The sequence below is a fragment of the Artibeus jamaicensis genome, unplaced genomic scaffold (assembly GCF_021234435.1).
Source record: "Artibeus jamaicensis isolate MK-2021 breed Jamaican fruit bat unplaced genomic scaffold, CSHL_Jam_final contig_240, whole genome shotgun sequence".
Lineage (NCBI taxonomy): Eukaryota > Metazoa > Chordata > Mammalia > Chiroptera > Phyllostomidae > Artibeus > Artibeus jamaicensis.
Window position 1 is genome coordinate 19,367,517 of NW_026521506.1, and position 25,592 is coordinate 19,393,108.

The 25,592-nt window shown below is 40.1% G+C and overlaps 1 protein-coding gene across 6 annotated transcripts in view; it reads right to left on the reverse strand.

The window, feature by feature from the left end:
• The window catches only part of FGF13 (fibroblast growth factor 13), a 610,827-nt gene that overhangs the window by 494,383 nt on the left and 90,852 nt on the right, over window positions 1-25,592 (reverse strand). The window lies entirely within an intron of this gene.

The window sequence follows — 25,592 nt, forward strand, 5'->3', positions numbered from 1 at the left end:
CATGAAGGAGAAACTGATTTGGGAGAGGTAACTACCCAGGTGTGTGAGGGAGCTGGAGGATACCTTCTGAGTATGTTTGTGGACACCTGTATTTGGGAACTCTGGTAGCTCAATTTGAATGGGAAGGTTCTTCTCTACAAAAGAAGTCCTTACCCAGAGATGCTGTGTGTGTTGCAGTCACTTCTGGTGCCTTCGTCTGTACACTGCCTTGAGAAACTAAGGGCTTGTTTTTTCTGGAGAGAGGGCAATAACAGCCAACTTCTTGTGATCTTTACTGAAAACACACCTTGATTTATCCCACCCTGAGAAATCCCAAAGCTGCTTCTGAGATGACAGGAAAGGAGCAGAAGGAAAGGTGGCCCCTGAGGTGGGAATTGAGTCTGCCCGCATTAAGTATATCCCTCCTCTGGTGGGGACGGTATTTGCACACCCACCCCCCTCCAGCAATAACCTTTATTAAATGTTCTAAATTTAAAGGGAATGCCTTTAAACCTACCCAAGCTGACCTCCTCTCCTGCCTAACCTGCTGTCTGACTCCATTCATATACCTAAGCAGGATCTTCTGAAAATAAGGCATTTTGGTCATTTCTCTTGTACATTGAACACCTGCAAGCATGACCACTGTGCCATTTTGCTGTGGCTACTGCCTTGGACTCAGTGTAAGGAGAATCCTGCACTGGCAACAGTGCTGCAGTGCTTGGGCCACTGCCAGAGGAGCCAGGTGTGTGTTTGTGTGTGTGCGTGTGCGTGTGTGTGTGTGTGTGTGTGTGTACAGACACTACTTAATAAAAGAAGTGCACTTCAGGTAGGGGAGTGAGTTAGGGGTGGAATAGAGTTGGAAAGAAAGTGTACTTTACTTTTTTGACAAATAGAAAGGTGTTTACTCTTCAGCCCTTTAAAATACAGGGTCTGGCAGCTATAATGCCTGCTCAAGTGTGGTTGGTAGAGTAACAATATGGTTGTAATAATTTATTGTTTTAATTTGAACATTTCAGCTAAAATGTCACGGTATGTGTGAGTGTGATGTTGTTCTGTCACAGAAATACATACTTATGATTTTGTACTAAAAGATTTTGTAATGAATAGGGGCATTACTTTTGCCAGACCCTATATATTAAAATGTTTACTGAATCCATTGCTTTACTTTAAAAACAGAATTTGTATTTCCTATTTGTAAATCACATGTTTTAAGGCAATAAAAGATTGTCTGAAATATATTTACGGAACTAAAGTATGAAAGATGGAGGGAAGGAAGAGGAGAGAGAAAGGAAAGGGAAGGAGGTGTGACAGGGATGATTTTCTGCGCTTGATGTCACCCTTCCTCTTCTGGAGGTTCTACTACACTCATAAAAAGACAGAAGTCTCTCAAAATATAAATTGCCATAAGGACACTGAGTAGAAGGAAAAGGAGGAGGAGGAGGAGGAGGACAGTGATGAGAAGGAGAGGCAGCCAGCAGCAATAGCTATCATTTTATTGAATACCTAGTATCATCTCATTTAATTAATGGAAATGCTGTGTTGAAGTGATAAACATAAGAGAATGTGGATTCTGTACGTCTTGGCTGTGTCTCTTCCTAGCTGGACACTCCAGGCTTCAGTATTCTCATCTGTAAAATTAAATAACAATTTCTGTCCTAACCATGTAGAAGACTGTGTAGAGGAAATGAGGTGAGAGAAGTGAATAAACCATGTAAACCTAAAATACTGCACAAATACCAGTGATAATTTTTACTTTTTAATTTTATTTGTTGGAGTTACATTGGTTAATAAAATTATATAGGTTTCAAGTGTACCATTCTATAATCTTATTTTTTAAATAATTTTATTTCCAACCTGGTCTGTGTGGCTTAGTTGGTTGGATCATCATCCTATAAACTGAAAGGTCCTGGGTTTGATTCCTAGTTAGGGCACATGCCTAGAATGTGGTTTCAGTCCCTGGTTGAGGCACTTACTGGAGGCAACCAATTGATCTTTCTCTCACATAGATGTTTCTCACTCTCTCTCTCTCTCTCCCTCTGTTTCTCTCTCTCCCCACTTCCTCTCTCTTCCCCCTCCCTCCCTCCCTCTCCCCTTCCTTCTTTCCTCTCTCTCTGGAATCAATAAATTTAAAAAATTAATTAAAATAATTTTATTTCCCACTATGGAATACTCTTTGACTTTGACATAAAATAATGTACCTTCTCAAGTCCCTTGTAAGTTATAGTTCTAAGGAAGGAACAGTTTTGTTGTTTTCATATCAAATAAGGCACATAAAACTATGTATGGAAATTCATTCTGAAAGTCAAAAGTCACAAACCTAGAGAGTCCTGGTCACTAGAATTTCTAAGCTATGGACAAACCAACCAGTGAATGCTCTAGTTCAGTTTCTATGGGTTGGTGGCATACAAGAGTGTTGCATCTCACTGATGGGGTCAGGGGCACAGAGGAAAGGCATGTGATGGATTCAGCTTTAAGAGCATGCCAATTCAAAGCATGGTTAACACTTTGCTTTATCATTCTCCTGTTCTTACAAAAGTCATACAAATTCACGATAGAAAAAAATCAGTATATGCACATAAGAGAATCCACAAAAAATCCTAACTGTACTATTCATATATAAACATGGTTAATACCTTTAGCATGTATTTCTAGATCTCATTCTATGTATACAAATATGGATTATAAACCTAAAATGATATCGAATATTTTATTACAAAAATAAGCAAGTTTTATAAAAAGAACAATATTAGATAATCAATGCCAAAAAAGCAATTGTTCAATAAGGTATTCTCTAGTTTTTAATCTCTTGATGGATATCAAAACCAGGTCCTGTAGTATGTGTCCCTGTTCAGGGAGATGGGACCAGCTCATTAATGTTTATCAAGAACCAACCCAGCAATGAAAATGACTCTCAGCTTTCAACATATGTCACATGTGTTCAATACTGAGAAAACTATACTTCACTTCAGTTCCAAGAAAAGGAGTAAGGCCCATAAGATATAGCCAGGAGACCTGCCATGCTTTTGGATGATGATGAAAATAAAACAAGAATACATGAGAAGGGGGAAGGAAGACAAGAAGACAAAACTATGCCTAACATGTCATTCTCTCTTGAGAGAAGGAAGGCTTTGGAGTCAGGTAGACATGACTTGGCCTTTGAGCTCAGCCACTCACTAGTAGTGTGACCATGGATTAATGACTTGTCTTTTCTGAGCACTCATTTCCTCACATGTGAAGTACGAATGGACAAGGACCATAACTTTCTCATGAAGTTGTTGAGAGGCTCAAAGGAAACATGGGATGTTAAGTGCTTAGAATAGAGCCTGACACACAGAGAACTATGATACTTCTTCTTGCAGCTGCCCCTGCAACTCAACCCAAGGAAGCTCCAGGTATATAAGCTGAAAGAATTTAGAGATCAGTGCATCCGAGCCCCTTACTTCTCAAAGGAGAACGCTAAAGCCCAAACAGGGGAAGATAGTTTCCAATAACATATCTATTTTCAACTAATTCAGTAAACATTTATTGAGCATTTGGGCAAAACACTCTTCTAGGAGTATAATGGAAGGGCAAAAGTAATAAAATGTGTTTTGTAAGTCAAGATGCTTACAATCTATGCAAATTACTTAATCTCATAGTCATATATTTGTATTTATATTTGGAGTATAGGTTTACATATACAGAGTCCTGCAGAAGTGATACATGCTTGAATGTGGTCGATAGGGTAATAATAAAGGTGTAATAATTTAGTGTTAATTTGAACATTTCACCTAAAATGTCATATGGTATGCTTGAGTGTGATATTCTTACATTACAGAATTACATACTTATGATTTTGTACTAAAAGATTTTGTAATAAGAGGGGCATTATTTGTGCTGGACCCCTATATATTCATTTTATTTACTTTTATATATTCATGTATTTAGAAGACTAAGGTAAAGCAAAGGTCATCTTCCTCATCTTCATATGTTTAGTCTTTTACTCCTAACAAGCAGTGTTCCAGTGTCCAGTCATTGGCTGTGTGGGTGTTGAGAGTCAATTGCAGTGGCTGTGGTGATGGCCACCTTCCCCTGGACTGCAGCCCTCACTGTTATGTCCTGAAAGCCATTGCTCCAGCGGTAGCCTCCTGATTACCCATCTCCCGGGAGGTGAAAACAGGAGTGGCTCCCTTTGGTGGGCCAGTTGAGTGCTGGTGTTGTGGGCGTCATGCCTGGAGACCCAGACCAGAGGCCTCACTTCCTCCCATCCCAGTGATTTTGTAAGTACTTAATTAAACAGCAGTAATTAAACAGCTATACTTGCTTCAGACAGCAAGAGTAGCTTTTGATGCCTACAGATCACTGTTGACTGCTACAAATGAGTAAGATGTCAAAAGGCAGAGGCAGAGTGGGGAAGAGAGAATAAACACATCCCAGCAAGTGGGGACAACCTGAGCAAAGCTTCAGAGCAGAGGTGTGCAGCATATAGTCAGGTGACCCTGAGAAGGGGCCTCCTGCCAGAGCAGACAATCACAGCTAGTCTTACAAAGGTTTGCCCTGGTGACTGATGCACCAAAATGAACCCCATCATTATGTTATTAGACATCAAAGAGGACTGGGAATAATGGTACCATCCCAGGGAAGCAACCCTGGGGGATTTGTAGTACCATTACAACCCTCAAGAGTCCTCTTTTTAAAAAAGCTGATTTCATTAAACAGAGAGTACAATGGTATTTGCCAAAGGCTAAGAAGAGAGGAAAATAGAATGATGTCAGTCCAAGGATACAAAGTTAAAGGTAGAAGAAAAAGAAGCTCTGCCCTGGCTGGTATGGCTCAGTGGACTGAGTACCAGCCTATGAACCAAGAGGTTGCCACTTTGATTCCCAGTCAGGGCACATGCCTGGGTTGTGGGCCAGGTCCCAGTTGGAGGTGTACAAAAGGCAACTGGTCAATGTATCTCTCCCACACTGATGTTTCTCTCCCTCTCTTTCTCTTTACCTTCCCCTCTCTCTAAAAGGAAATAGTAAAATCTTTAAAAATAATAAAAATAAGAGTAGATCTTTAGCATTCTCACTACACAAAAAAGTTACCTACCTTAGCTATGCGAGGTGATAAATGTGTTCATTATCTTGATTTTGGCAATCATTCTATGGTATATATGTATATCAAACCATTACATTGCACCTTTTATACATATACAATTATATTAGTCAATTCTTCCTCAAGAAAGGTTTTATATTTTTTGTTTTTAAAAAAGTTGTCTTTTAGCCCTGGCTGGTGTAGCTCAGTGGACCAATTGCTAGCCTGCAAACCAAGGGGTCACTGGTCTAATTCCCAGTCAGGGCACATGCCTGGGTTGCACTCCAGGTCCTCATCAGGGGCACGTGGAGGCAACCGATTATTGTATCTCTCTGTTTCTCTCCATTTCTTTCTCCCTCCCTTCCCCTCTCTCTAAAAATAAACAAATAAAATATTTTTAAAAAAAGACTTCTATTTTAGTACTAGGGAAAGAAATTTGGAGATATATGGTTATGGCATCACTCCATAGATGGAAGATTGTTTTAGCAAGCAGGATAAGGATAGAACCAAGGCGGCCTAATAGTGAATGACTTTACTGCTTCTAAAGAGGATTTTTGATTAAAGTATATCAATAACAACTCTATTTTATAGGATTCCAGTATTTCTGCCAAGACAGTTCTGTCGCAATGCCACAGAAAATTTCCCCAACAAAACTTCCAGTTTATGGATGCTATCTATTTCTAGAAAAAAAGCTGTTATAAATGAAAAAAGTTTATATAAGAGAAACAAAACAGCACCCAAAAATGAACAGTGCATTTAAAATAAAAAGATTTGGTACTACTAGAACTGAGCATAACAAATAGCAAATACATTTGCTCCATTCTAAACTCCTTAGACATGAAGCATTTTTTCAATCTCTAATTTATACCTGACATAAAATTTAATCATTAAATTGCTGGATGAACAACTGCATGCCCCGGCTTCTTTTACATGGGCAATAATACAAGTGAGCTGTGATGTGGCAGAAACACTGCAAAGTTCTATTTCATGACCATTTAGTAATAGAAAGGATAGTAATTCTAAGACCAATAAAAACTGGAGCCATATTTCTTTGACACTAAAAAGAAAACCAATGTCTACCATGCTTTGGGGAGACAAAAAAAAGCACAAGCGTTAGTAACAAACTGTAGAAATGATCCCTGAAAGTATAGTCTTAAAAAAAAAAAAACAAGCTTTAGAATCAAATATACATGGAATTGAGTCCTGGTTCCAATGTTTATTAGGTGCATGATCGCAGACCTATGTCTTAGTCTCTTTGAGGCTTGATTTCACCATCTGTAAAATGGGGATTATGGCACACCTACTTTACAGGGCTGTTATGAGAGTTAATCAAATAATGTTTGTTAAACCCTTAGCACAGTGCACAACATATAGTAAGCTCCTAGTTAGCACAAACCACCAAGTTACCCTGCCTTTTTATAATAACAGCTTTAACATATGATACACATTCCATAATATTCATTCACTTAAAATATGCAATTCAATTATTTTTTGTATCAATTTACAAAATTGGGCAACTATCACCACAGTCTGATTCTCGGATACTCTTGTCACCTCAAAAAGAAGGCTTTAACCCACTAGCAGTCACTATACTTCCCTTTTAACACACATAAAATATTGCTAAGACCTTGAGCCCTAGAGCTGAGGTCAAGTCCAAGTACTAGTACTTGCTAGCAGTGTGACCCTCAGAAAGTTGCTGAATATACTGGGTCTCAGTTTCTTCACTGTAAGAGGGCAGTGATAATAGCACAAATCCTATAGGCCAGCTGTGAGGATCTGGTGAGAAATGCATATATATATATAGCACCTGCCAGTGGCCAGCCCATAGTGAGCACTAGATAAATGACAGCGATCATCATCACAATCCTCCTCGTTTTCATTCATTCTGCTATTTTTCCCTACCCATATTTCACCTGGCTTTTACTATCATTTCATACAATGCATCCCCAGGACCTATAATAGGGCTTTGCATATAGAATGCATGACATATATTTCATTAACTAATTCATGGAGTCCTCCATTAACATCTTTGATGGATTCTTGGGAACTGCAACTTTACGGGAAACAACATAGAATAAAACCAATTTTACCAGAGGCTAATTGATAGAAACAAGAGTTATATTCCTATAGCATATTTATGGTCACAAAATCATCACCAAACTCTTAATTAAAGGCCCAAAACACTTGTAATATCAAACACTGGAATAAACGTGGGCTATACATACATTATTTTTATTTATTTATTTTTATTTTTATTTATTTTTTTAATTTTATTTAGTTATTTTTCAAGTACAGTTTTTTGTCTATTTTTCCCATCCCAGCCTCCCCCACCCCTGGCTCCCCACCTCCCTCCCTTTTCCACCCCCCTTAGTTCTCGTCCCTGTGTCCTTCCTATTTGTTCCTCCAAATCCCTCCCCCTTTTTCCCCTTCACTTCCCTTCCTTCTCCCCTCTGGTCACTATCCCCTTGTTCTCTATTTCAGTGTCTTTGTTTTTTTTTTTTTCCTGCTTGCTTGTTTGTTTTGTTGTTTAGCTTCCTGTTAAAGGTGAGATCATATGGTATTTGTCTTTCAGCACCTGGCCTATTTCACTCAGCATAATGCTTTCCAGTTCCATCCCATTATTTTTAAATGAATAAAAACAAATCAGATCTTTATTTTCCAACTTGCTTTTTCCAGTTCAGGGTCTCAGGATGCCAGAGCCTCTCTGGGCACCTGAGGGCATGGGCAGGAACCCCCTGAACAGGCCTCCCTTCCATCTCAGAAGCATTCACACTCCATACTCACTCAGACAGGGACAGTGTGGACACACTAGTTCACCTCACATGCACATCTTTGGGATGTGGGAGGACACTGAAGGACCCAGAAAAAGCCCACACAGATGGAGAGAACGTGCAAACCCCACAGATAGTGAAGTTTGCTAGGAACTGATTTTTTTTACTCCACATTATATCAAAACGTTATTCAAGGACCTGCTGTACTTAATTATGGAGAGATTGTGTGTGCACATGCACAGACTCACACACATGTGTATGTATCTTCTCATTTAGAAGAGTTCCTATTTCAGAAAAAAAATCAAGGCTTTCTGAATAGTACTAAGACATTATGAAAGCAAAGGGAAATGTTCATATCTAACATCAACTAGAGGCAACTTTATCCAAGGGCTATGTCTGTTGACACTGACCCAAATTATTACACTCACTGTCTAAATTTGGCCACAGAGACCTAGTGGAATTCAGTAGCATTCTAGAGCTCCAGACCAAGCCATCACCTCCCTCCCCACCAGCCCACCTCCTTGCTTCAAATATGTGAGCCTCCAGATTCTCCAGTAGCTCCAAGAAGGTTCTTATCAAAGGCTCACAAAGCTAGTAGGCTGTGAAGCCATGAGTCAAAGCCAGGTCACCTTACTCCAAGGCCCATGCTCTCTTGGCTACATCATGCTGCTGCCTTATTAAAATCTTAATGTCTTCTCAGGAATCAAAAAAGTATACTCGCCTCCCCATGCATTCTGCAGTGGCGGCAGGTAACACCAAATTAGGAAGACTCTACTAAAAAAATATAACCTCTCCATAGCAGATGTTGCTAATTCAAACCAGGTTGGGGTTGCCTGTACTTGAGTTATTATTTGAAATACATGGTGAAATTATCATGATTCACCTCTTTACTCTTGAGTAAGAGTCCTTTAACAATTCCCCGTACTCTGTAAGAATTCCTTTTATGTGCTGCATAAGTGGCAGCATGATAGAGCAGAAAGAACACTAGAGTGGGAGTCAGGTGGCACAGCTGCTATCTGCTAGCTTTGGCCAAGTGCCTTTGTTGCTCTGAATCTCCATTTTGTCTTCCTGGGAAATGAATAGACTGCACCAGGTATGACTAAGGGCCTTTCCAGCTTTAATACTCTTGGATTCTCTGATGTCTCTAGACAAAGCAAAACTGACTTTGGATTCTCTTAACACCCACTTAATTTAAATAATTAATGTCTTTACAGCCTTGGATGGCAAGTCATCAAGTGACTTGACCATGAACTGTTCGGAGAAAAACACAGAGCTCAGGTCTCTACCCAAGGCCGTACAGCCCAGATACCTGGAATCTGGCTTACTAGAGAAAATGGGAGAAACTGCACGGGCACCATAGGAATGCCCTTTGTATAGAATGATTTGCCTCAGAGGATCCATATTATTTTACCTTGAAGTAAACAAATTCCATCATGCAAAGAAAGAAAACTGGATCTGCTTTAGAAAATACAATTATCTAAAATCTAGATGTACAGTGATATTTTACAAACATTCAAGAACAGTGCAAAAATAAAATAAAATCTGAATATACAAAATAGATGAACAAATGTTCACACTACCAAAGGACATGGGGATGAAGTCCAATAGGCCTTCATGGATTTGAATCTTGGCTCTGATACTGAAATCCTAGGAATGTGAGTTCTAGCCAGCTCTGTTCAACCGCTGGATATTTATTGGGTACTGAATAAATGCTACGTCCTGGGTCAGGGCATAGGGCTATAAAACTCAGTACAATCAGTTCCTGGCCACTAAGATCTCATTGTTTCATGGGTGAAACAGACACTTGAACAAGAAGCTTTCCTGGAGGCAGTGACACCTGAGCAAGAATATGAACTTGCTTACCCAAACTCTACAAGCCTCTGCTGTTTCCTCCCCTGGTCAGTGGGGGAAATGAAGTCTGCCTCACACCACTAATGTGGGAACTCAGTAAGGCAATTGATGAAGAAACTGAACACAATAAAAAAAACCATAGCAATAGTGCCAATGATGTTTTCTCAATCTTATATAAAATGTGACATACATAATCTACTTATTTTTATGTTATTTGTTTTCTGTCTTACCCCACTAGAATGTCCTGCATGACAACAGGGATTTTTGAAGTGTTCTTAAATAGGAAGGAAAGAAGGAAGGGAGGAAGGAAGGAAGGAAGGAAGGAAGGAAGGAAGGAAGGAAGGAAGGAAGGAAGGAAGGTCATTTTTAAAACTTTGTTATTTTTATGGAACTGCCTTTTGACTTGGCAATTTCACTGCTGGGATTATACCCTAAGAATCCTGAAATGTCAATTCAAAAGAACCTCTGCATCCTAATGTTCATAGCAGAGCAATTTACAAGAGCCAAAAGCTGGAAGCAACCTATGTGCCCATCAGTAAATGAATGGGTCAAAAAACTATGGTACATTTACATGATGGAATACTACACAGCAGAAAGAAAGAAGGAACTCATATCCTTCATGACAGCATGGGTAGAACTGGAAAGCATTATGCTAAGTGAAAGAAGCCAGGCAGTGAAAGATAAATAACATACAATCTCACCTATAATTAGAACCTAATCAATGAAATAAACAAGCAAGCAAAATATAACCAGGGACATTGAAATTAAGAACAAACTGACAGTAACCAGAAGGGAGGTGGTAGGAAAGAAGGGAAAGGTTTGTCAAGGAACATGTATAAAGGACCCACGAACAAAGCCAAATGGGAGGCAGAACTATGGGTGGGAGGCAGGGGTGTGTGGGGTGGGGGAGAGAGGTGGGGGGAAATGGAGACAACTGTTCCTGAACAACAATAAAAATAATAATAATAAAAATAAAACTTGGCTATTTTTAGCAAATTCCATAAAATTCTGCAAGGTGACTTTCTTTTTTACTAACAAAACCCTCATTTTATTCTGTGTGGGTCATGTGTCCAACTCAAAGACAGCATTATCAGCCTCCTTTGTAACTGGCACATTAAGTGGAGTTATTGAGTGGGGCTTCCAAGATTGCTCTCAAAGGAACTGACTTAGCTGGGAAATAGGCCCTTTTGCCTCCTCTACCTCCTTCTTCCTTCTTCCTTACTGGAAATCCAGCAGGTCTCCTGGACCAAGAACTGACTGTAAGGATGGAAGCCCCATTCTAAATCCAGAGTACCTGGAGAAGCAAAAACCTAGAAGGTGCCTGTGACCAGATGACACTATACCTGTGTAGAAACTTCACTTCTTTAATATGACCTTTCTACTTTCTTTCCTTTTGATTAAAACTGGCCTCATCCAGCACCCTGACTCACCTGCCTCTTTCTCCATTGCTTAACCACTCCCTTAAGCATTAAGCCCTCAGGACAATGAGGTTCTGATCAGTATCAAATTTTCTCATGAACAAAGCATCAGGTCTGTTGACCACAGAGACAGTTTCGGTCAAACTAGGGATAACATCTACGCCTCAGCTGTGTTTCAGCTCCAGGCCCAGAAATGCAGCAAAACCAGACCACACAATGCCACAGCTGCATCTGGACCAGCTATGCCATTCACGTACCCCTACCCTAGTGCTGACCACTCAGTAGAGGTCACAACCCTGACTCCCTTAGTCACCATGACAAATGATTTCTCCCCAATATAACCTGACCCTTGGAAGCCATGGGGGAGCCAGGTCTTTGAGCATTAGCTCACCTGTGACTCTGGACATGGGCTACTATCTAAAAATAAACCCTTACTTTCTTTGCTGCAAACTCCTGTTCATGTCTTACTGGGCTTTGATATGTGTAGGCAAATGGACCTCTTTAGTCCAGTAACAACATTATAGAAACACTATACCCTAGAATGATCACCTCCCGATTTCTTTCATGTGACAGAAACATATTTAAGCTATTGTTTCAAGAAGTTTCTGTTATCTGGAGGTGAATGACTTTTCTGATAGATATAAGTTCTCAGTTCAAATATTTGTTTGTATCCTTCATATCATTTCTCAACATTTTAAAGTTATTTCTTTGTGGTTTTGTCATCATTTGTCTGTCTTCCCTACTAGAATATTAACTCTATGACTACAGAGACTGTGAACTATCTGTTTAGTGAACCATCTCCTAGTGTGTGTCTGTCACATACTAGGAGCTTAATATTTTTATATAAATGATTTAAGCATCTTGAATATGGCATGGTATATAGTGGGTGAACCAGGTCACTCCCATTTTTAAAAACTGAGTGGCTGTTTAACTCAATGAGCAAATTGCACAGATTTCCAGGATCAATTCTGCTAACACAGTTCAACAAAAGTTTCTTAGGCACCTACTAGGTGTCAGGCCCTATGCTTGGGACTAAAGAGTGTTCCCAAATAGTACTTCACACAAAAACTCACAATAGCAATAGCAAATTAACAAAACGGCCAGACTCTCATCTTGGACTACTGTGCAATCTTAATGAGGACTATATAATGAGTGGTCATTGCTAATTTTCATTAAAAATGTACAAATCCAAAATAGTGGGATGCTCATTTTATGGCATTAAGATTAGTATCCTTAATTTAATTTTCTCACCTGGTATTTTTTCTCCTAGATCAAAAAAATATAGAAATGAATATTTCTCATCCATCCCAAAACATCAGCTTGTTTTTTGGTAACTAATATATGACAGACTATACCAGGGGTGTCAAATTCATGTTCACCAGGGGCCACATCAGCCTCGCAGTTGCCTTTAAAGGGCCAAATGTAATTTCAGCTCCTTAAAGTTAAGGAATAGTTACATTTATACAATCCTAAAATTATATTCGGCCATTTGAAGGCAACTGTGAAGCTGATGTGGCCCCTGGTGAAAATGAGTTTGACACCCCTGGACTATAATAATCCAATTGTACATTTGTAATATTCCTGTGCTTGAATTCTTCCCATAAATATTCTTCTGGCATTTTCTTTTATCTTAAAATTATCTGAATATTTTATCTGAAAATTAATATAAAAATGGCAAATACTTCTTGTTGTAAACCTAAAAGCTGATTTTAATGGTCTTTCTGTAGAAGCAACCTAAAGTAATAGAGGAAGTTGTTGTGGAGGTTGAATCCTGTTGCTTCTAGCTTAGAAAAGAAAGGAAAAGAGAAAGCAGACAAAACTTCCATTTTGCAGTGTGTCTAGTTAATGAGCAAGAGAGAATAGCACACCAGGGGGAACATTAGTGAGGACAGGAAAGGCCAAATTTAAGAATGTACAGCAGGAGGGAGAACAGTACAAAGTGACCATGTTCCCATCTCCACCATGGCAACCACCTGATTGCTGATGGATAGACTTCCCTGGAGACTGTTAATAAGAAAGTGAAGCAGACCATTTTGCTTCCTAAGATGAGTTGTGCTACCAAATTGGACATTAAAAATATCAGCCATGGTATTAGAAGAGGATAGCCAAGCTAGGACCAATAAAGGGAAGTATATAACAGTAAGAATGGCTACCATTAACTGAGGACTTAAGATGAACCTCCTAGGACTAAGCACTTAGAACATAAAAAGGGGAGAGGGGAACAGATGCCAGAGATCACTTAGGCCATTGTTTCTCAACTTGGGATGGTTTGGGAACCCTGGGGGCATTTGGCAATATCTTCAGGCATTTTTAGTTGTTATACCTTGGGTGGGGGCAGGAGGGAGCCTACTGGCATCTAGTGGGTACAGGCCAGGGATACCACTGAACATCTTACAATACACAGCACAGTCCCATACAGCAAAGAAGTATCCAGTCCAAGATGTCAATAGTTGAGCCCTGTCTGGTATGGCTCAGTGGGTTGAGTGCCAGCCTGTGAACCAAAGAGCTGCTGGTTTGATTCCCAGTCAGGGCATATGTCTGGGTTGTGGGTCAGGTCCCCAGTGGGGGCTCTTGAGAATCAACCACACACTGATGTTTCTTTCCCTCTCTTTCTCCCTCCCTTCCCCTCTGTCTAAAAATAAATAAATAAAATCTTTATTAAAATGTCAATAGTTGGGAAATTTAGATTAAGCTCTACTATTTTGGTACAGAGGAGATCAAAGTCCAGAAGGAATGTGTCTTGTCCAAGGTCATTCTTTTCTATCATCTATATATCTTTATCTATCCATCTATTAGTCAAACTTTAAAACTTCATTTGAATAAGGGGTCCTGCTACTTTTAAAAAGTGGGGAAACTACTGTTCTAATCCCTAGGTATTATTGGAAACTAAATCAAGTGCTTCTTTCCTTTCCCAAAAAGCCCATTACTGTTCAGAAAGGCATATAACCATCTGAGCTAAGTCCTCCTCCTATTATGTTTTAGATGAGAAGCACAGCAAAAAGCAAAGGGGGAGTCAGCCACCCCACCCCATCCCTGCACACATACACTACATCCCAATGATGTCTGAGTTGGTACCTCCCTGTTGTTCAGGTACCAGACAATGAATACCCTGCCTCACCCCCCCCAACAATCACTGCCCACTTATTTGCTCAATGAAGCATCCCCTTGCCTGATTCCTCATGCATCCAATTCTCTTCATATCATCTCTTTGGTGTATGGAATTAAGCTAGGGCTGAGAGTACAGGATCAAGCAGCTCTAGAGAAAAACAAGGTACAGTCCATTCAGGTTCTCTATGGGCTCCACAGTCTTGTACAGAGTGTGGGGAACATAAACAATTTCCCACTAGGTAAGCTCAGATAAGAGACTCTGGAAGCTATACAGTGCTATGGGAGGCCACAGGAGGAAAGTACATACAGCAACTCAAAGAATCTAGGAAGGCTTCCTGAAGGAGGTAGTTGGCATACTACATGGGTAGAGGCAAGCAGTGGATTGTTCCTTCACAGAAGTATATACACTGAAAAATGGGGAGAATCCAACAAAGGAGGAGACAGACAGAAGAGGAGCTTCAGACCCACTCTCGTATTAGAGCTTCTGACATTTAGGCAAAACAACAGAATCTTTCTGAAACCACTATAGACCCCCTACTCAAAGATTTATAGCCTCTAAGTTTAGCAAAATAAAAACAGAATTCCTTATCTGGTATCCAGGTTGCTTTACTCCCTAGCTTAAACCACATCTCCCACTATAGCTCCCTGCCAAGGAAATCCCAACTGGTCTGCTCATTGCCACCAGAACTCCCTGAGGAGTTTCTCACTTCCCTACCTTAGCCAGTGTCTAAACCTCTCCTTCTCCGAGCACCCAGGTCTTTGACTACCTTTCACACTGGCAGCTTGCCCTCAGCCTGAAAATAATGGGAGTTACTCCTGGCACTCGATGCCACTATGAACATGAGTAGTAATTACTGAGCATCTTCCTTTACTGAGTACTGACCATGTGCCAGCCACTTTATGTCTATTTGCCAGCCACTTTATATCTGTTAGTTTACATAATCCTCCCAAAGATACAACGTTATCGTCCCCATTTTGCAGTCAGAGAAACTGAGGTAAAGAGACCTGACATCAGTTGCTGATCATCACTCAGGTAACAAGCGGCTGAGCAGGGATTCAAACCCATTTCTGATAGGCCCCATGGCTGAGCTGCTCTCCACCACCCTATGCCATTTCCCCAGGGCCTACCTGCTTAGTATTGCCTTTCTTGAGCCCCCAGATATCCAAGCTCCCTTGTTCCTCTGAATTCTGAAGCACATGGTGTCTGCCACTCTTGTAATCTACGTTGCCTTAGGCTACTTAATAGAATTAGCAATAGTAATAATAGTAGATATTTAAATAGTCCTTCTGTCCTGGCTGGTGTGACTCAGTGGACTGAGTGCTAGCCTGCAAACCAAAGGGTCTTCGGTTTGATTCCCAGTCAGGGCACATGCCTGGGCTGTGGGCCAGGTCCCCAGAAGGGGGCATGAGAGGCAACCACACATTGATGTTTTTCTCCCTCTCTTTCTCCTTCCCTTTCCCTCTATCTAAAAACCAATAAATAAAATTTTTTTAAAATAGTCCTTCTATGTGGTGGAACCCTTTCAACTGCTTGACACAGTTTAGCTCATTTAATCCTGCCAAAGACCCTATTATCACTGCCATCCTCAATACAGATAAAATAAGCGGGACACGGAGGTTAGGGCACTTGCTAAGGCTCAAAAGCTAGTAAGTTATCCAGCTAGAATTTGAACCTAGGCAGTGTGGCTCCCAAATTTTCTTTGAGTCACTGTATTGCACTGCCCCTTATATACCTCTCCATTTTTATAGATAAGGAAATGGATATCCAGAGATGTTAAGTCACTTGCCTGAGGTCACGCAGCCAATAAGAGGAACTGAGATTAGAATCTAAGCAGTCTGGCTACAGAGTCCATGCTCTTAACCAACACACTGTACCCCATACTGAAAAATGAGTTCTCTTGGGTCTCCCCAGCTATACCCTTTACTATATACTACCAATGAAAACCAGCAGGTTCTAGCCATGCCCCCCAAAAAAAGCATTTCTGGTTTTCAAGATATATTACTACAGGCCCCCAGGGGGGTTCCCCAGGAGTTCTACTTGGGCCCTGACCTCAGTTACTTCAGAACATGTTCTCAGGGCAGTTGTACAGCCTGGGCTTCCCAGTCCTCCAGACCCTTTGAGCTGTGGGCCAACTGGAAGACTTAAGCCCCTGCCTCTAGCACCTCAGACTAAAGTCAAGGCTAAACTGACAACCAGGTTCACTACTAAAATACAGATGACTAATGAATGCAGAGGAGGCAGGAAAAATGACAAGCATATTACTCATTTTTAAACCACAAACATACAATTATAACCTTACTCACTAATAATTTCAGGTGGCACTCTCCTGACAAGTAAGTATGACTCTTGCGTGCAATAGTACCATTTTATAGTAGCAAGTAGAACAGGGAGAAGCATATAATCATTTCTTGCTGTTTTTATTTTCTCCAAGGTCTTCTAATGTTACAATTCTGACATTACTGTAATTAATTGCATTTCCTTCTATTCCTCGTCCTTAGAGCCTGTCGCAGAATGATTTACTAATTTTCATCCTCCATGAAAAGATCAGACAGGATTTTAAATGTTTAGGGTGCTTTCTCAATAGCATCACCTCTGTACTGTTTATAAAACAAGCAACCATGTAAATAAAAGAAACAGCATATGTCTATACTTTGGGAGACTTGAATTCTGGAAGTGGCTCTATCACTACCTGTGTGACTGTGAGCAAGGCAGTTACCACTCTAGACCTAATTTAATAGTACCCTGAATTTGTTTTAATCAAGAGTGATAAGACATGCAGACAAGGAAGTGACTGCCATGAAAGAAAAAGGTTATGGTACTAGTGACAGTCCTCTAGAAGCAGGAGGCACACTATATAAGGAAGAACTACATGAAGAAGAACTGGGTCCATAGCCTGTTAGGAACTGGCTTCAAGCCAAGCTTGCCTGAACTCCACCTCCTGTCTCCTATTCCCATCTCCAGTCCACAGCAAGGAAGGGAGGGTTACCTGAGCTCTGTCTTCTGCTGTAGCACCACCTTGCCCACCCTGTCTCCCATGAAACCAATCCCTGATGCAAAAAAGGTTAGGGACCACTGTGTTGGAGCCATTCCCATAACCCTAGAGCACAAATCCCTTCCTCACCAATGGGTTAAATAGGAGGCCATTAAAACAACATATGAATGAACACAGAAATCTGTGTTCATTACATCAGATTTCTGATTTGTGAAATACCAGAATTCTGATTTCTGGGTTCATTAGCCCATCACATAAGAGTTCAGGTAATACTTTTCCTTTCAGTACCTTCACAGACCTTGATTCCCAGACTCCACTCTCTTACACCATTCTGGACATCCAGATTATTACATGTGCCTTGCGGTGCAGGAACTACAGCTAAGCACAAGCACTTCCTTCCACAAGTAGGCTGACTACTGAAATAAAAACAACATAAGCCCTGAAGTGACACTAAATTTCTGGGGTCCAATCAGAGCTCTGCAGCTTCCACTCAGAGTCACCCTGGCTAGCTCTTCTCACCCCTTGGAGTCTCAGTTCTCTCATCCAGAAAATGGGAATAACAGCAAGATGCTCTCAAAGTTTTCATGAGGCTCAACCAAGAGCATGTTTGTATGGAGCCAGGTCCAGAGTTGATGATCATGAAGCACTTGCTATTACTATGACCAAGTCAAGAAAGACAAATGGTACAGGGGAGTGTACTAAGGCTGGAGGCGAAAGGTGGGCTGAGAGTGGGCTGGCTTCCAAGTAGAACTCTCTTAGAGATATCTTCTGGGAAGAAGGTACTACTGCTAAGTCTCTCTGCAGCTACATGGGCAGTGGACATATCCTGAGGCTCCAAAACAAGAATCCAGTGACCAAAAATCACATAGTACCCAGTTTATATGCTATCCTTGAGACAGAAAAAAATCTTTTTTTTTTCAAAATTAATAAGGCAATAATGTCATGACATGGAACAAGAACCAAACCAACTGAAATCCATTACAGAAGCAAGTAGGGAGGGGAAGTCACAGAAATAGAAATTGCTATACATCTGACTTCAGGGGTATTTTTAAGTCTCCTTAGAAACAGCCTCCCTAGGGGAATATTCTTATTTAGGACTGATTAGTTCATAAATGTCTTCAATCTGATTCAGAAAACAAAAACCTGTTGTCATTAACACCAATAATTTTTTTTGGCAAGAAAAAGATGTTCGGTTCTTTATTCAGCTTGCAAAATTATGGATTTTGTAGTGTTCCACCTGCCATTCATTTAAAAAAATAATTAGTTAAGAATGAAAAATATTTTTCCCTTTGGGGAAATGCCAATATAATCTGGAAGAGTTCCTATGTTTATGAGGCAGTTCCACAGAGTCGAATGTCTTCATTTTTATGAGCAGTAAGTTACATCAATTAAAACTAATAGAAAGAGCAAAAGAATTTGATTCTAGTTGTATTACAAACAGTGCTTTAAATGATCCACAGCCGTGAACTGAATCCTAGGTTAGTCAATTAAGCAAACACAGACTAGGCACTTGCTCAGTGTCAGGGCCTGTGTTAGGGGAGCCAGTAAAATGAAGATGTGTGGCTGACAGGCCAACAGCTGCTGTAGAATCAAGGCCTTGGAAAGAGGTAGTCCAGTAGGTGGAAAAGGACAAGGGTAGAGGGTAACAATAGGTCCACATGCTAGCACCAGCCCATGCCCACCTCCTCTAACTCACCCACATGCCTTATTTCACATGTAACTGTGGCTCCAGCTACCAGTGCCTGGATCCACTTGTGTCTGGGCCCTCATGTGTTCACATGAGGTTCTTAACACCCAGCTACTGCTTGGCCTTTGAGCAACTCACTTCACTCCATGGTCCCCTGTTTCCTCACGGTTCAAATAGGGACAATACCTTACATTGCAGGGCATACTTGGCAGTCAGCCATGGCAGCTTCTGCACTAAAAGGCAGAATTCAGTAGCTGGGACAGAGACTGCATGGCCCATAAAACGCAACACATTTACTGTCTGACCCTTTACAGAAAAAGTTTCCAGATCCCTGCCCTAGAGTGCCCTCCTCCCCTTTCTCTCCTACTTGAATGAATCATGTTTATCTTTTTAAGTTCAGATCGAGTCCTCTCCTCCAGGAAATGTTCCCAGACCTTTTCACCCCACCAGGACTCCAAGGGAATTGGAATCTTCCTCTTACATGCACCCCGCCTCTGCTTTGCACTCAATTCATACCCCTATGAAGTACACTATACTGGGTTGGCATTATCTGTCTGTGACCTTTCTGGGACTGTGGCTCATTCATCCATGGATCCTGAATACCCAGTACACAGGGCTTTACCCAAAAAATGGTACTAAATCAATCCTGCTGGAATGAACAGGCATGGCTGTCCTATATTTGGAATGTGACACAAAGCTACACCACCCACCACTCAACAATCACCATGGCATTTGTTGAAGGCAGAGTCATGGCCCTTCAGCAAGAATTATGACTGTTTCAGGGAGCTGTTCTCCAATAGACAAGTGTGGCTGAAGAGACATCAGAGGAACAATAAAACGTGCCCCTGCTGTGTAGAGAAAAGCTTCACCCACCAGGCCCAGAGCCTAAAGACTATTTTCAGCTCTGAGTGCAGCATACCCAGGGATCTGTTGGCTGAGCCATATAAGGCCGTTGGGTCTTCTTACTGGCTTCATTTCAGCTCATCACACCCAACTCCAGCCTAGCCCCTTACTGGTGGCACCACACCCACCATGCCTTGAGTGCTACCTCATACTAGTCTGCCAGCATGTCCATGGGCCTGATTTCTCACCTTGCCATTTTCCCTCAGGTACTAATCTTAATATCAGGGACAGGGCACAGTGCCACAGAATGTGGCACTGGACTTGGAGTCAGAAGACCCAGGTGTTACTGCTGGCCCTCCTACTTTCTAACTATGAGAAACTTGGGCAGCTCAGGCCTCAGCTTCCTTCTCTAGAATTTAGAGATGGTAATGCTGTTCAATCAAATGAAACAAGAAAATCATAGGAGTGAAAGTGCTCTTCTCCTTGGCAAGTAGTGATACTCAGGGATTAGAAACATGGCTCCCTCCCCCAGGAAGATATTTCAGAGTAATCTTGAAGGGAGGGCTTTCTTAAGCCATATCCACTCTGGGGAGATCCTGATCATGGCCTTCCCCTTTTCAGAATCAGAGCACCTTTACCCACTGGAGTGGTATTATCTCTCAAGGGTACAGAGCAAGAAAAATGTTGAATACCACCACTCTGGTGCTATAGAGTTGGAAGTGGACATGACTGTATATTGCTGCAGAAAAGGCCAACAAGGAATGGGGCCCCCATAATGTTTCTTAACCTTTTTCAGATTGTGGCACTTACACAGAATGCAGTTCAGATGTGGCATGCTGAGGCTACCAGCCACTACAGGCAACCCAGGCCAGCACTCCCTGGAGTCAGGAGGGCTGAGGGGGAAAATGTGTCAAACATATCATAATTCATTTTTTAGTACATCCTTTGGAAGCTGTGATGAAGCAGGATTTGGTAACTTCAAGATATATGACCACCTTTCAGAAGCAAATAAGCCAGCTGTGGCCAGCTCCCCCAATTCAGGAGTTAGGAGTGTGTCTGTAATTGTTTCCTCACCAAGCCTCAGCACACTAGAAGGACTCTGCACTGTGTCCCATGACTTTAAAAAGGTTGCCAGTGCTGTGATCCCTTTCCACTTTGCTCTGGGGCTTGATGTCACCTTAGGTCCTCATCCTGTTTTAAAGGTGCTTCTTGGATCTCCGGCCTGAGTGCTCTTTTCTCCACTTCTGCAGTTCTGTAGGCTGTCCTCATAGGCAATGTTCTACCCTAACATGGGTTCCATCCTAGTTGCAGCCAGGAATGCAATTCGACCAGAACAGGAGCTTTAGAAGCTCAGCATCAGCAGCAGATTACCCTGGGGACCAGGGATGCTGGTGCTGCCCTGGCCCTGGCCACTAGCTCTCACTGTCAGAGTTATGCTTTCTTTGTGATACCCACCTCATCTCCCAAACCCAGTTTCTGGGTAGGATATTCTCTTCAGTGCTACGGAAACAGAATTTCTAAATCTGGTTCTTCAGCAAAATAATCTGGGAGATATATGCATGTGTGTGTGTGTATGTGTACATACATATGTATATAATGTGATATAATATACAATACTATATAATATATAACATAATGCAATATAGTCATCATATATTATACCCTCAGATCTACTAAATCAAAATCACCATGGTCAATGATATCAATCTCTTTAAAGTCTCCTCAAGTGATTCTGATGACCATATTGTGAAGTGATCCTGTAGAAGAGAGAGAGAAGGAGGCCTAAATCTCACCCTCAAGGAATTTGGTGGAGGGGGCATGCCTGTTCAGGCATACCTCGTTTTACTGTACTTCACTTTATTGTACTACACACATGTTGTATTCCTTACAAATTGAAGGTAAGATCCTCCACCAGGAAAAAGATTATGATTTGCTTTATTGTGATTCTTACTCTATAGTGGTGGTATGGATTCAAACCCACAATATCTGTTAGATGTGCCTGTAAAAGTGTTAACATGGCCTACTTTAGGACCTTCATGAAACAAGTAATTAATGCAAAAGGAGGGAGCAGAAAGAGGTCTTTTTCTTACAGGCATTTGAGAAAGATCTCACACCAGAGATGGGCCTCAAAAAATGGAGTATTTCTTGCATTTGAAAAGTAGAGAGGACAGACCCAAAGTAGCAGCAGAAAGCAATGAGATCCAGACTGGTGACCATGTTTGAACTTCTCTCATTGCTTTATGCAGATAGTGCCTGATAAGTGAGAGTCCACAGGTGTTATGGCAGCACTGCCTGAGCATTCCACATGCTGAGGAAAAGCCCAGGCAGAAAGCTGGGAGGTAAGTCCCTGTTCTGCTAGAAAAAAATGTCAGCAGGCAGACTATCAGATTCTGGAACATTCTCATCTTTTCTGACTATAACCACTCCTGTCTTGCTTACTTAAAGATGGGGCCAAGTCCCTAAGGTTCCTTCTCATCACTTCTCTGACACCTTTTGAAAGCCACTAGTCAGTCCCTAGCTTATTTTCAAATCCCTACAGTAAGGATCCATTCCTGTCTTCTTTCAACTAATATATAGAGAGAACCTTCTATGAGTCAGGCACAGTTGCTAGGAAGTGGATGGATATGGAAAAAGAGACTACCTTAGATAGAAAGTATAACTTCAAATAATTAATTTCAAAATTATTTAGGTTTTCTGCCCTGGCTGGTGTGGCTCAGTGGATTGAGCACTGGCCTGTGAACCAAAGGGTTGCCTGTTCAATTCCCAGTCAGGGCACACGCCTGGGTTGCAGGCCAGGTTCCCAGTAGGGGGTGTACAAGAAGCAACTGCATATTGATGTTTCTCTCCCTCACTTTCTCTCTCCCTTCTCCTCTGTCTAAAAATAAATAAATAAAATCTTTAAAGACAAAAGAAAAAAAAACTCTTTAGGTTTTCTGCCTATTTTTCCAGATAAATTTTGCCAGCAATTTATCACATCTCATAAAGTATCCCACCAGGTCTTTAATTGGCATGCACTGACACTCTATATTAACTCAGGGAATACTAGAATCTTTCCCACATATTTTCTCTTCAACTAGAGCAAGGTATCTCTCCCTTTATTTATTTAATGCCATTGATTCCTCCCTTTAGGGTTATTTAAGTAAATCTCATGTCCCAAATTAAATTAATGCCCCAGTGCTAACATATTTTTGTCTCCATTGCAAATGAATTATCTTCTTTATTATATTCTTCAGTTGTGTGCAACTTAAAAAACATGACTATTTGTGACATTTGCCTTGAATTTCATGATGTTAACTTCATTTATACTAACTAGTATATGATGACCCTGTATGTTCTAGATATGGATAGATTTTCTGGGGTATATCCCCAGTACCTATCACAATGTCTCACATACAGTAAGTGGTAGGCCTTCCTATTTTAGATTGAATAAAGGCATGGCTTTCTTTGCTGATGGTATTCACCTAATTTCTTTTTCCTTACCAATGACTACGGCTTGCATTTCTACTACAACATTTTTTTTTAATGGTAGAACCTTAGTCCTACCTTTGTAATTTGTAATTTTCCCTATTTTATGGGAACTCTCTTCTCTATGAAAGATACTATTAGATCTTATATTGGAATATGTAAAAATCATACTCTTTTTCAGGGTACCAAACACATTGCCAAAGAAGAGTTGTTCCATTTATTAGATGATTTTTCAAAACCTACTAAGTATTATTTTAACTATATTCTCATATTAATGTGATAAATTATCACATAATTTTCATTTTATCATTTTATCCTGTGCTCTTGGATTAAATCTCACTTGATCAGATAAAATTTTAAGTACAAGGATTTTCTATTTATATTTGTTTAAATAATGAGTATCCATAAGTAAAGTTGGCCTGTAATTTTTTTGGTTTTCACCAATTTGGGGACTGGTAAAAAAAAAAAGTAAACTGAGAGTTGAGCAAAGCAGCATCAATGCAACATTTAAAAACAATTTAGAAAAGTTGTGAATTTTTTTATACTTTTAGAAAGTATAATATAGAGAAAGTTTTTACATTTGTAGACAGACAGATCTGAGTTCAAATCCTAGCTCTACCACTTACTTACTCTGTGACTGAAGTAAGTCATCTAATTTTTCAGAGCCTATTATATAAACTGTAAACTAGTGTTACTAATAGTATCCATCTATAATCGCTCTATAGGTCAGAACTTCAGTGTGGTGTGTGTGTATGTATAAATGATCTAGGCCATAGTAGACAGTCAAAAAATATCATGGCTTTCAAAGTTTGAGGTCTTTTTATCAATGTGTTGTGTCCAAGTACTCAGGACTTACACAGGTTTCATGATAATACTTTAATGACTTCTTATTGCTTCCACTATAATTGATCTGCCCATGTTTTCCATTTAATATTGCACGAGTTTTTATATTTTATCATTTTGTGAAAAGCCATTCTTTCCAGGTCTGATTTATCTGAATTTTAGCATACAGTGGTGGGTACTATTACTTTACAAATTTTTTAATCTTTTACATTTGTTGTCAGTTCTCCTGTCTCATTCCTAATTAAATGAATCTGTGTTTTCTTCTTTTAGTTAGGCAAACCATTGTTCATTTGTTTTCAAAAATCATCTATAGGGTTTATCAGCTTTTCCTCCAGTTTATTTACCTATGCTATTATCATTCCTTTGGTCCATGTTCTGGCTTCTGACATTGCTCCTATTCAAAAACATCTACATGCAAGCTTAATTCATTATGTTTGCCTTTCCTTTCTTAGCAATATAAACATGAGGAAGAATGCTTCTTCCTCTAATCACCACTTTGGCAACACCTCACATTACTTTGATATGTTTATATTTATGTTTGTTTTTGTTATTAAAACAATTGGGTTACGAGGTTCTGTACTTCTCTCAGGATCAAAGTGCTATTTCAGGGAGTATGTTATTGATTTCCATTATTTCATGTTTTATTATGGCTTTATAAAGCTTTTTTAGTATTTTTGTCTTTTTATATTTAAAAGTATATATCTAAGCCCAGACATTAATTAATTTTTATGAATGATCTACATGCATTTGCAAAAAAAATTTATCACTATCAAAAGAGTAAGTAATGTGATTAGCTTCAAATTTATGCTGTCATTTTTAATTAAAATAAGAGCAGGAGGACTCTGAAAATGTGCATTTTCTTTTTTAGGTTCTAATCTTAGTTATGGGAATTCTTCCAGAGGAAAATGAAATGCTGTTAGTTAATTTTCTAATGTTTCCACTTAACATAAGAATGACAGTCTAAACAAAATATTTCAATGTGTTAATTCTAACCAAATGTAGTAATTCGTGTTATTTAAACTTGGGAATGCAGTGAAATCTTATAGTAGTAGAATCAAAATATACCAGTGTTTCAATATGCACCTCTTCTAGACAAGCGACCAATGGTCAGGGGGAAAAAAGTCTAGATACTTGTTTTCTGACAACTGACCAGCATTTTCCAATATTATCCATCCACTATTGATGGGGATTAAGTGAAAAAAAAAAAAGAACTTCAGTGGTCAAATACATTGAGAAATGCTAACTTACCCAAAGATTTCTCTACTGCAAAATTTTTCAGGATCTTCATATACTAATGCAGATTATTAATTGACATTAATAAAAAAGGGCTAATCAGTTCTCCAATATTTTGCCATGGAACTTGTCACTCCTAAGCACTAGTATTTTCATGGAATACACTTTGAGAAATAATATTGGTAAATAACAAAGCAGCTCTCCAAAGGCAGGATTTTCTGGCCTTTGGAAACAGTTTCCCCATGTAAGCACAAACATACCCCAATAGGAGGCTTAGTGAAGTTAAGCTGGGGACAGTTCTTGTAGGAAAATGACAAAAATGTTCTCACCAGGAAGCTGGGGC